Genomic DNA, 12,215 nt, shown 5'->3' with positions numbered 1-12,215 from the left:
ATATATCAGCTCTTTTTCTAAATTAAAGCTGTGATTTAGTAGCCTTCCTGACTAGCAAATAACTGCTATATAGCAAGATTTGTCCATTATTTAAGTATCAGTATTAGACTCTATCCTTTTCCCTTGTTAGCAATTGAAGGCAATTGCTAAAATTTCTGGCTCCCTGCTTTTAAGCAGAAATTGGTTTTGTCAATGCTTCTGTGCTGGCAGGGATCACCTGAGGCAGGACCCCAGCTTGTGCCCCTTTGACCACTTCATCTTCAAAGCAAATGTCTTGCCCTGCTGGGGTGGTCTTTCTCTCCCCCACCATGCAGCTCTGCACCAGGGCACCCCAGGGCTCCTCTCCCAGCCCACCAGCCCTGCAGCAACCTGCTGCACCCCAGGCACCGCCCTGTTCTACCTCTTCCCCCATGCCCCATTTCAAGCCCTAATCTTTCTTCCAGGGAATTGTAATTTAGGTTTAATACAAAACTTTTAAGAGAACCTTATTTGGTTTCATCTTGTTTAGGCAAAGGTAGGAGACAGACTTTCTGGACTTTAAGGATTTATTATGATAAGTACCTGAGTCAGTAAAGAATTTCATTACGATACTCTTCAAGGTCATGAAAATGCAAGGTTTTATTTTATTTTCACTACAAAGTTTGCAGTCATGTTGCATTTCTTCTTGCTTATCAAAGAGAAGCTCCAGAGTCTTTCTGAACCTTAGTTACGTTAAAATAACATGGTAAGAATGAAGTAATTTTAATTTGATCATTTACAATGCCACTTACTGAATGGAGCCCTGTGGCTAATTTGGGACATAAACAAAGTGGCACTTTAACCCCAGTCGTCTTTGCCACTGTCCCAGAACATCTTTGCTCCCCCAGCATGGTAGAGTAAGAAACTCCTGTCTTGGCTACAGAACTCTAGGAGTTTTGAAACTGGGCAAGAGTCAAACTGGGCAAGAGTCATACTGGGCAAAATGTGGGACAGTAGGGACACCTAAATTTCAGAAAAATATATGTAGAGCAAGGAGTTGAAAACACAATATCCTACTTACAGGCTGTCATGAACAGTATACAAAACCCATGGATAAGGTCCCAGGCTTAAGCCCTGACCACAAGAAGATGACAGCACCAAAGGGGTCATTCATGCCTATAAGCAGCAGGATTACTCTTTCAGGGAACTTCATGTTTGGTTGCCACTTCTGTTTGGGAAGCCCTTGTTAAAACTCTCCAGCTACTGCTTCCTGCTGGCAGGAGGTGGCCAGAAGTCTTGGCTTTTTCATGCTCAGCCTCAGTTGCCACATGCCCATCTCAACATGTTACAGAAACTTGCTACAGCATGCAATAGCTCCCTAGAACAAGTTTCCATATGCTTTTTTTTTCCTAATGCTGTTTAAGCAGGACCCATTTCAAAGTTCTTGTACATTCATGCATCTGCACAGGAGACCTCATGATTTGAGACAGGCATATGACAACTGGAGGTGAGCACAAAAAGGGGTCAAAAGGAGAAAATGAACAGGTTCTTTGCAAGGCAATGGCCTTTTTTTTTTTCAGTCTGCCAATGTATATCCATTAAATATTTTGTCTGCTTATTCTTTTTGTGATAGTAAATAACCAATTCTGTTCTTGACTTTTGTGATACTGTTCTCTTCAACTTCCTTTGTGCTACATGCACACACATGTACAAGTCTTCTACAAATTACTCTGCTGAGATGCCCACCAGGTAAAAGTTATTAGAGTCATCACTGGAGGGGAGTACCACCTCCTGCACATGCACATAAATTCCTCCCATTTTATTGCCCATATTTACCATCAGAATAGTATGAGGGTTTTTAGAAGTACAAGGGGTCAGACTATTATTTCCATCTCCCTTTCAGGATGCATGATTCTCCACCAGTTTTTTCCACTTTAATCAGTTTTCTTTTAAGTATCTCAAGCAACTATGCTTTCCCATGAAGCACATTCTGCTGACATTTCATTACATTGGGTTATGTTCAAAACTAAGTCACACCCTTAGAAGAAAGTCCTGTGGAGATGCTAAAGGATCTGGTTCAAAATTTAACAATACCACTGACTTTTTTTTTTTTTACTACCTCTGAGGCCTTTCTGCAGCCTGCATGCCAGATAATTTATTCCATCAAATTTTCAGTATTTTGGGACTGAGGCTGATTTCTGTATTTCTCTGCTGATGTATCATCCCTTACATATTTCCCTCGTTAGTGGACAAAACACTGCGGGGAGGGAGGGTGAACTGGAGGTCTTCTGCCATTTACATTAATGGCATGAAAACTGCAAATATTAATATTGTTATTCAGTCCATTGAAAACAGGCTAGAATCTCATCAGTAATTATGATTTAGTGAACAGAGCCTATTTTAAAACAATACATTTTCTCTCTTGGCACCCTCTTTCTTTTCTCCAGAGAAAACATTGTGTCTATGCCCAATTTTTCTGGATTTTTTTCTTACTTTCATCATAGAAATTAGAAGGAGGACAACCTTATTTTGCTCTGCCATGTTCTTGGTTCGAACCAAATCTAGAACAGGTGCTAAAAATCTTGATCATTTGTTGAGACAATATGGGGATAATACCCTCACAAAAGATTGTCACATAGTAAAGAATGCAGAAATAACTCTGCAAAATAGAGTAGAAAAAAAGAAAAGTTGTAAGCAAAAGAAAACTTATGCATAGAATGTGGTTTTGCTTATCATTTTCAGCATAAATATGCAAGGAATCTAAGGAAAATACGGATTCCACTGCAGGAACCATGATAAAAAGCCCAAATCTCTCCACTACCTACAGAAAAAGACTGCAACAAAAGCTGGTACAGAAAAAACTAGACTCAGAAAATGAGAAAAGTCACTCTAATTTTCTCCCATTCCTTCCTGATTACCTTCTGGAAGGTCATCCCATTCCCACCTGAAGTTCATCATTCAGGCCCGGCCACCAAGCTCAAGACCTTAAAAGTAGGATCATATTTACCAGGATTTTCTTATTAATTTCTTGATTTGTAACTTAATGGTTTGAAAGAAATGTTTGTAAATATCATTTTAGGCAAAAAGAGGTCCAGCAGACGGTATTCAAAGAATGCTAAACTGATGATCTATGCTAATTGCTTCCACCAGTTTGCTGAAGAGCCTCAGCTGAACATAATACTGAAAGTACATTTCCCTTTGCACCACTGCAAAAGGATTTCCAACACCTCTCACAGAACAGCTGAAGCTATTACTAGTTTTGTGCCACCATCCCTTGATACAAATGACAGTGTGCTTCTCCATTTAGCAGCCACTTTTCTTTGCTCTTCTCTGCTGTTTCCCCCACAAGTTCTGTTTTAATATCATTTTTTGATATAGTACCTTTCAGTTTCCCTTTCCAACTGTGCACCATGAAGACTTCTCTATTGTAGTTTTCTCCCCAGCTGCTGAAAATTATAATTATTTCTTCTAGTACTTGGCTTCCTACCCTTTGATCCTTTTTTTGCCTTCCTAGTAAGCCACCTGACCCTTTCATACTTCCTCCACCCCTTTTTTCCTCATTCACCTCCTCCTCTTCTTTCCCAACTGCTTTCATCTTTCTTTGTCTTTTTTCCTCTGGCTTCCCAGTTTCTCTTCTCTTCAGCTGAAAATGTAAAATTTTTCCTAGAGCCTGATAAAGCCCAGAAGTCAAAAACATAACCTTTAATCTTATTTTCTGATTTTCAGTATGGATTCTATTAAAATGGAGTTGGGGTTTTCCACTTTACAGTATACTGATGCAGCATTATCAGAGTTCTAGTTACATGTTAAAGGACTAAAGGAATTGAAAAGAATTAAAAGCTAAAGCAAAATTTAGATCCTTTAGATATTTTGCTAATTTAGATATTAGCTAAATTTATGTACAGATGTAGATGTACACACAGCATCTCCATCTTTCATTATGTATTGCTCTTTGTAGCTCTCTGGTCTCTTTATATTGGTGATACCAAAAAAAATACTTGAAGCAGACCAAACCAAGAGATGGTTATCCAAACTGGCAGATTTCTGTTTATGGGCAGGGGACTGACCAAGCTGCACAATGGGAGAATAAGAGCCAGGAATGTAACATTTGCCAATGGCATTCATCACACAGTACGCACATGAGTGGATGCTGCACTTAGCTCACAGGTTTGGCAGTGTGGGCCGCCCAAACCACTCAGGACAATCCCACAGAGGGTTCTACAAAGGTAGAAGAGGAATTTACCTTACCCTCATGTTTCTTTTCAAATTTCTGAGTGGGGTAGACAAAAAAGCAGCTGAAAGCTTTTCCTACAAAAGAGGGAAAGCAGACTGGGTTCCCAGCCTTGGGTTCCCCCCAACCTACTGGTAACAAAGGACTTACAAAACTATCCTGTTCTTCTTAAAGATTCCCCCAACCAGCAAGTTCCCAGTTAAAACACAAGAAATCATGGCTAGAACAGGTAAATTAGCTTTACCAAAGCCACAGCAAGGAGAGAAAAAAACCTCTAAAACTTTTAGCAAAAAAAATGCAGCTGTGCTTCCATCGTCACTACCTCAGTTTTACCCCTGTTTAACCTCCTTTAGCTCACTGGAGTTGCACAAAGACATCTGCCTGTGTGAGATTTCTGGCTCAGCACATGTACTTTGCTGGGCCAGTTTCAAGGGATGCTTTGCAGTGAGGTCTCTGCACAAGGCAGCACTCAGACAGACCTCATCACAAATCAAGGTCCAAGCCTTCGTCAGGGCACCAGTTGCACACTTGGACCTTATGAGGCTTTCACAAAGGCTCAGATATATGTAAGAAATGTTTTTAGGTTTCCATCAAGCAGTAAGCCCTCTAAGGTAATTGTAGCAGCACCTCTAACCTGCTGGGAAGCCTCGGAGAAGTTTCGCAGCAGCTCTCAGTTGCTGAGCTGTGTCAAGGCACAGCCTTGGCGAATTCGCATGCTCCACATTCCTCACTGTCTGAGCCAGTCTCTGAGCACCACCTTCACAGGCTTTCTGGCTCATTCTGTGTGTCTAAAGTCAAGATACTGGTCTCAGAAAGATTATGCGCTCAGCAACATTTAAAACAGCCACTTTTTCTTTTTTAATGGAGTGGAAGTTCTGCTGACTATTTCTTTTTGTTATTAAATTGCTAATCATGGATCTAACTGCTTGCTCTAAAACCTAGCGTCAACACCAACTGGATGTACATCACCATCTGCCTTAAGATTCATGACTGAATTGCTGTGATTTAGTAAGTTGCAGCACAACAACCACACCAAAGTAATTCTTCATGTTTGCACTTAACCTGTGGAAAATATGAGAGGAATCATGTTAGCTTAAACCTCTGTGAAAGAGAAAACACAGATGGATGTCTGAGTTCTACTTACAATCTTGTGGCCTCCTCTGTTGTACTTGCTGAACTTCTGACACCAGAGGATCAACAATCCCTTGGCTCTACTGTAATGCTGTCAGTAAATAATGTCTTAATGTGAGCTGTGGTAGGGGAAGAGGACTATTGGAGCAACCAGAACAAATACATTAGGACTGATACCACACGGGCACACAGCTGATTTTTGAAGACCAATGTGTTTTCACCTACTGTGGCCCAGTGCATGGCAGTGCTCCTACCAGTTGTGTCAGTGATTGTGGAGGCTTCACCGCACTCATGGTTTGGGCTCTTGCACCTCCCGACCATGTGCCAAGTAGACCAAGAAGAAATTACAGCAAAGATTTTGGTGGCTAAGTCTCTGTGGATTCTTTGAGCGGGTGATATATGGTCCACAGATGTCCTCAAAGTAAATTTCCTCCCAGGAATGTGCTCTCCCAAGCTGCCATATAACCTTGTAACTCTGCAATGTAACACCATCACACAAAGACCCTTCTATGGAAAAATATTCCAGTGGGCTGTTTTGCCCTTTTCCGTGCCCAGGAACACCTGGGCAGGTGCCATAGGATGCTGCAGTCTCCTCCCTGACACAGAGGGATACAGATAAGGGGAGCGAGGACTCCACAGAGGGCAGAAGGGAGAGGCTGAAAGGCAGGGACCGGTTGCGAGTGTGAGGTGGGTGCACAGAACTGGTATGAAGATCCAGAATGTCATCTTTTATCCACAGCTTATCCACTGGATCTCCTTCCTCCATCTTGTGTTGACCTCCATTCTTTGCTCCCCAACTTCTGAAGCCAAGGCCAGAAAGGAAACATGCGTTTGCACACCAGCATGTCAGAGGTGCCGTGCCTTCACCTTGCTGCTGACTCGTAGTCCCTGTGGTGCCAATTTGACTTAAGAAAAATGTCTATTTGATGATGAGTTGAAAACATGGAAGCTTTTGATAGTATCAGTTGTTATCGCTGTAGCTGGCAACCTGTCGCACAATGCCTCTTCTGCTTCCTCCCCAGCTAGCTGGGAAGTAGATGCAGGGTATGCCTGAGGCTGTCAGCCAGTGTCCCTTCCCTGCTGTAGGTGTATAGCAACTTCTCTGCTGGATGCTGGCTGGGTCATAGAGAGGGGAGAGGGAAAACTACTCACTCTTGCTGCTTTATTATCTGTTTCTCTTTGAAGCATGGAGTTTTCAGGAGAACTGGAGGGGAGGAACAACAGACGGGATCCAAATGAACTGTGATAAACAGGCTCCCTCCTGCCACTCAGGTAAGCCTAGGGGCCATGAAATAAGAAAATCCAGCAACCAGGCCATAGCTGTCATTTTTTTCTTTTCCTGCCAAGTGTCAGAGCAGCCAGTGTTGCAGCGGGTGGCTAGAAAGGCTCAGGGGTCATTTAGGATGAGTGAGAGCATACTTTGCTTCAGCCAAGGCCACATGCCATCCCTGTGTCATCCTACCTGCACCAGAGAATTAGGGAACAAAAAATTTGCAGCCTGAAGGAGACACCCTAGTGAATCTTGCTGCCCTTGGATTGTCAAATTGGATGGCAAAAACCCAAGATCAAGCAGGGAACTTAAAGTAAATAATTGATTTAGACCTCCCAGGCTTGCTGAAAGGTGAAGACGGGATGAAGATGGGAACATCTGAGTTTCAAAAATGTATTCAGTGTTCAGAACTTTCCACCTACATACATATTGCACGCTGCTAAGGTCCAAGAGCAAACAACATATGCAAGGCTGTATGTGCAAGGCTATTGTTTCCCTTGGCTATGGCTACAAATAGGGAAATAATAAACATTCAGGTCTCCCCTCTCTATTTAAGGATATGGTGATACAAAACCAGCAAGCTGCTCTGCATTGTCTTTCTCCCGTATCTCTCACAGACTATTTGTTCTTTCCAAAAGACAGGATACAAACACAGCATGCCTCCACTGCCAAGGCAGTTTGCTTTTACTTTGTTTCTGTCAAATGATCCCAGTGCTCAAACCCATGAAGCAGAAGTCAGCCCCTCTTCTCTGCTCACTTTCTTATCAAAACAGGGATTAAAGAAGGGTGAACCACTAGGAGCAAATTGGGGGAGGAAGGAGCGTAAGTAGAGTTTTCCTAATGCTAGCTGTGTGCATGTCCATAACAACCTCCTGCTGACTTGTTTCCGTTAGTGATAATGTGGTTACAGCACAGCAGCTTTCTGAGAGACACTTCCTTTGCACATGTTGATCCTCTCATCATTATTAAGCTTTTGTTTTTATCATAGAATTACTGTGCTATGCTAAATCAAGAATTCATGTTTCTCTGTAATTAAATACATTCCTATTAAACAATGTTTATGAACTATTCTGCATAGTAAGAAATTATGGCAAAGAATAATAAAATATAAATATGAATCATAACAAAAATCATGTGGATTATTTAATCAAAACCCAATAAAACTTGTTTAATTTAATTTTCTCAAGGAATAAGTGTCTACATTTGCAGTTTCTCAGATTGATTTAATTCATTCTCCATAAGCTTTGTTTCTGCTCTTAGCAGTCTGCAGAAAAAAAGTTACTGTGCCCATGTTCTATTGCATTTGTACCCTCTCAGCAGTGATATAAATGCTATTAAGCTCCCCTGACAGTTTGTCCAATAGTTACAGATTATTGCTGTGGGTTTTTTCAACCCTGGGGCAATGCTGTTCCACAAAATGTCTTAAAGGGAAAACAGAATGACACATGATGTTTTTGTTGTTATATTCTGTCTTATTACAGCACACAAAAAATGATTTAAAATTAACTACCTGTTAAAGCCAGCTTAGCTAGCAGTAAGTTTAAAAATAAATATGTGTATCGAGATAAAATTAATTATGTATATGCAGTCAGGGTGAATATTTTTAGATGACTCTCAAATGGTTTCTGAGAATCCTGAAGGTGAGGAAGCCCAGAGATAGCTGTTCATTTCCCAGGTGCTATGGGGAGTCTACAAAGAAGGTAAAACCAGTCTTCTGGTTTTAATTTGTACCAAGCTCCTGTGCCCTGTTATTAAACAGTTCTTCACCAACCTGAAGAGAACAAAGTCCAACTGCTGCTGAGGCCAGTGTCTCTTGCGAATTGTTTACAAGTGTTAGAGGCAGGGTTCCCTGCACCTTCTGTGCAGGGGGAAGGAGAAGTTGGCCTTCTACTACTGCTTTTCCAATGGAGGAATCTCGCTCTTTTTTGTATTCCTCCCACAGAGTTTCCTACAAGGCAGCATGATCCAGCCCTCAGTAATTAAGATTCCCATCCTCTTGCCACCACATTCAAGCACAAAAGCCTACTCTAACATCAACAGGAAAGAGAAAATAATATTATTAGTGCTAATTGGTCAGCAACAAATGTCTCTGGGACATATAAAGCCTATTCACTGCTTGAAACAGTTACATAGCAGAACATATAACTGAGCACGAGAACTCCATCAAGAATCCTCAGCAAGCCTGCAACCAGTTCAGCACAGACTTCAGCTAGCTAAACCCAAATAACCAGTACGCTTTGGTGAACGACAATTTAGTAACATTATTTAGCTTCTTATATCTGTGAAAAAAAGAACTGCTTGAAAGAAGAGAGTTGTATGTTCACGTTGTTTCACTTCCATAAGCAGCAGGCTATCTCCCCTGCACTTCCTGACGTTCAAAGATATGGCAAGATGCAATTTTAGACAAAAGCACCAGGAAGGGAGAAAAACTTTGTATATAGAAATAAAATAACCATTTCCATTTCATTTGTAGGCTAAAGCCACATAAAGAAGTATTGCCAACTTCCGCTGGAAGTTATTTAGGATTCACCTCTGGAGCAACCTCACTGCAGTCTACATAGAGCACAGTTCCTGTCACCTGAAACGAAGGCACCAGCCTCCCATAAACTTGAAGGAAGATTGCAAGAATGATAATATTCTGATATAAAAGCTTTCAAATTTTCCTACTGTAATAATTACAAAAATGTACAATTTCTGTAGTTGTTCTGCTCTAATTACTGAATGATCCCTTTTTCGGGGTAGTACATTATTACTATTTACAGCAGTCTTTTGCCAGATATCTAGTTTATATCTACATCAATAAATTTGTATCTATTGTGTTACATACTGACAGCACATAATTCAGAAGGTATGTACTGTTCTTGACTCTATACTCTTCATCCTTTAAGGTGTTTTGCATTTGAAGGTTTTTGACTAAAGCATCCAAACAATTTACAAAGGCGATACGCAGTCCATGGGAACTATTTGTAGCATACTTATTTGTTGGTTTCGGACTAATATTATGTATCATTTCAGGGTAAATGGATAGGAACCAGGCCTTACCATGACCCTGCCTTCCCTTGTAAATCTTTTACGTTTCAGAGCTCAGATGACCTCCTGGAGTTATTGTTTTTAGGCTGTCTGCCTAAAATCATTCCACTTGAATCATGATTTTAAACAGGGGATTTGGGGGATACACAAACATTGGGAATATATATTTTAACATAAAACAGGCCCTAACTTAAATATACAATTCTAGAAGCTGACAGCCCAGTTGGACATTCGACTCATATTGTGCTGCTGTCCCCTCAGACAGTCACACACAGGTTCACATCTTTGCTGAGAAATACACTTGCAGGCTGTTCTCGCTTTTTTCCCAACTGCCTTGATCCCAGTGGAGCCTTTGTGTCCCAGACACAGAGCTCCCCGAACCAGGAGCCACTCTATTTGTATAAATGTGTTTGCAAGTTCCCTGAAAAACTGCATGCAGTGCCCCTTTTGCCCCACTACATTTACACACCCCATGTTACCTTTAGGCATTCTGCAGCGTAGACTATGTATAACCAGTACCTTGCCTATCTCCAGAGTCACAACAATGTTTCGAGGTGACCACCCTGAAGGGTTCAAACACTCTTCTTTGCTGATCTCTAGCATGATTGCGAACAGCTATTTTCTGGAGCCCTAGTGACCTGTCCAAGCTCCCAGCCTCACCCTTCCTTGGGCAATGCACAGCTGATAGGATCAGGGTGTTTGTGATTCACACAGGGATGCAGGGAAAGAAAAGCCTTGCTCCTGCCAGTAGACTACAGCCCGTATCACAGAGGTGCTTCTAGAATCAGGTCCAGTGGTTCCTCTCCTTAACACTGGCCAAGCTCCATGGAGAAAACCTCAGCCTCTGGTAATGATGGAAAATGGGGAAGAGCTTGGAAATGGGGAGAGAGGACCGGTGGATGGGCAGGCAGGTGGGGAGGGAGATAACTAGAGTAAGGATGAGCATGGAGCAGGAACATCTTAATATGCAGAGGACAGTGGCGGAGAGGGTGGTGTTAAGGTGGGAAAATTATGAAAAGGTGAGATACCTGTGTGGACATTGGTCATGGAATGGGAGGAAATTATCAGATACAGGACAGTTTTGTGGTGAACTGTATGTTTAAGAGTTCAGGGAGGTATTTTAGGACGAAGACTTGCAAAGGGTTGGGAAGTGAAATAAGAATAGGGGGTGGAATTGTAGAGGAAAAGGAGCTAATTGACTTGAGAACAGCAAGGCGGGAATTACTGGACTTCTACTGAGGAATTTCCACTAAGCAGAGCAAAGAATACAGGTAGTAATGTCATATGGGGTGGTAATTTTTCAAGTGTAGAAACATAGATGTTCAAGGCCTGGAGGAGCTCAAGCTTTTGGGATGTCATCTTTTGTCATTTTTCAGTGTAGCTTACAAATCTTTAAGAAGTTAATACAGCTTTCTTGGCATGATTTCTTGATCCACGAGTTTCATTAGCATTCTGCACAGTAGGAATTCAACTCCAGAAGTGTTTTTTCTTTTACTGTTTTTGAGCTAACACTTTCCAAGACCTATTTTGCCTGCTAGTAATCACCTGGGAGATTGTTATAACCATTTCTTTTCCATTCGTTTCACTTTTAATCACATTGAACAGCAAAAGTAGATGAATAAATTTCAAGACTGTAAACAGTTGTTTTCAGTTTCATCCTCTGGTTCTCGTGCAGAAACATAATCCAAACACTAAATCAAATATTTAAAAACAGATCTACCTTCCTGACTTTCTTGTTAAAGAAATGAGATATTTCTTTAATATCAGACTCTGGAAATCTTTAGAAACAGCCTGCATTTTGAGCCTAAGGTACCTAATATCAATTGAAGAACATTTAGAAGCCAGTCTTTTTAAAGGTCTATCCCATACATACTGTAGTGCTCACTAAGCTCACAACATAATAGCGTAGGTCACACTCCTCTTCAGAGGAGATCAGATGGGACAGAAAGCAAGAAGCCAGCACTGAACCTTGTAAAGGTAGGTCCACCGTAACAAAAGGGCTGACACTTTTGGTGCAAGAAAAAGGCAAAGAAACAGGAAATAAACTAAGGGAGATTACAACTACTGGACTCAGAATGGGGATTAGACTTGTGAGTGAAAGTGAGAGATTCAGTAAGAGATACTGAGCACAGAAACAGCTTATTTTAGGTCAGCAAGCTTCTTTCATGTGTTCTGACACAAGTGCTAAGACTGAGGCCACCACTTCCACCTCTGCGAATGAAACTGGAAATGAAGCTGTGAATAAGTCATAGCTCTGGAAATCAAACTGAAGAGAAGGAAAGGGAGAAAATCCAACATCTTGACAGAAGCCAAATAGGGGGAAGAAAAAATGCAATAGGTTTTACTCAAAAGCCAGGACAGTCTCTGCATGTCAGGTCATCCTCTGTATGACCAAGATAGCAGGTCACCTTAGCCTAATTCAGCCCTGAGAAGGAGACCCTCGTCCACCTGAGGCGGGACTCACAGAGCTTACAAGACAGCCAGTCCCATGATATAAGAAGCATTACAACACATCTGATTTCAAAGTCAATATTGGCAATTTAAGCGTTGGAGAAGGACAGAGGATGTAGCAATTGCCTTAGAGAAAATCTCCTA

The 12,215-nt window shown here is 41.4% G+C and overlaps 1 long non-coding RNA gene across 1 annotated transcript in view; it reads left to right on the top strand.

Annotated features, from left to right (window-relative positions):
* The window catches only part of LOC115342998, a 30,135-nt gene extending 18,877 nt beyond the window's left edge, over positions 1 to 11,258 (top strand). The window contains exons 2-3 of the long non-coding RNA XR_003923973.1: positions 6,506 to 6,592; positions 9,064 to 11,258. This is a non-coding gene — a long non-coding RNA (uncharacterized LOC115342998). The remainder of the gene's footprint in view (positions 1 to 6,505; positions 6,593 to 9,063) is intronic.
* The last annotated feature ends 957 nt before the right edge of the window (positions 11,259 to 12,215 follow it).

Source organism: Aquila chrysaetos, chromosome 6, assembly GCF_900496995.4.
Source record: "Aquila chrysaetos chrysaetos chromosome 6, bAquChr1.4, whole genome shotgun sequence".
Classification (NCBI taxonomy): Eukaryota; Metazoa; Chordata; class Aves; order Accipitriformes; family Accipitridae; genus Aquila; species Aquila chrysaetos.
The sequence above is the reverse complement of the archived record's forward strand: the minus strand, read 5'-3'. Positions and strand labels throughout refer to the sequence as shown.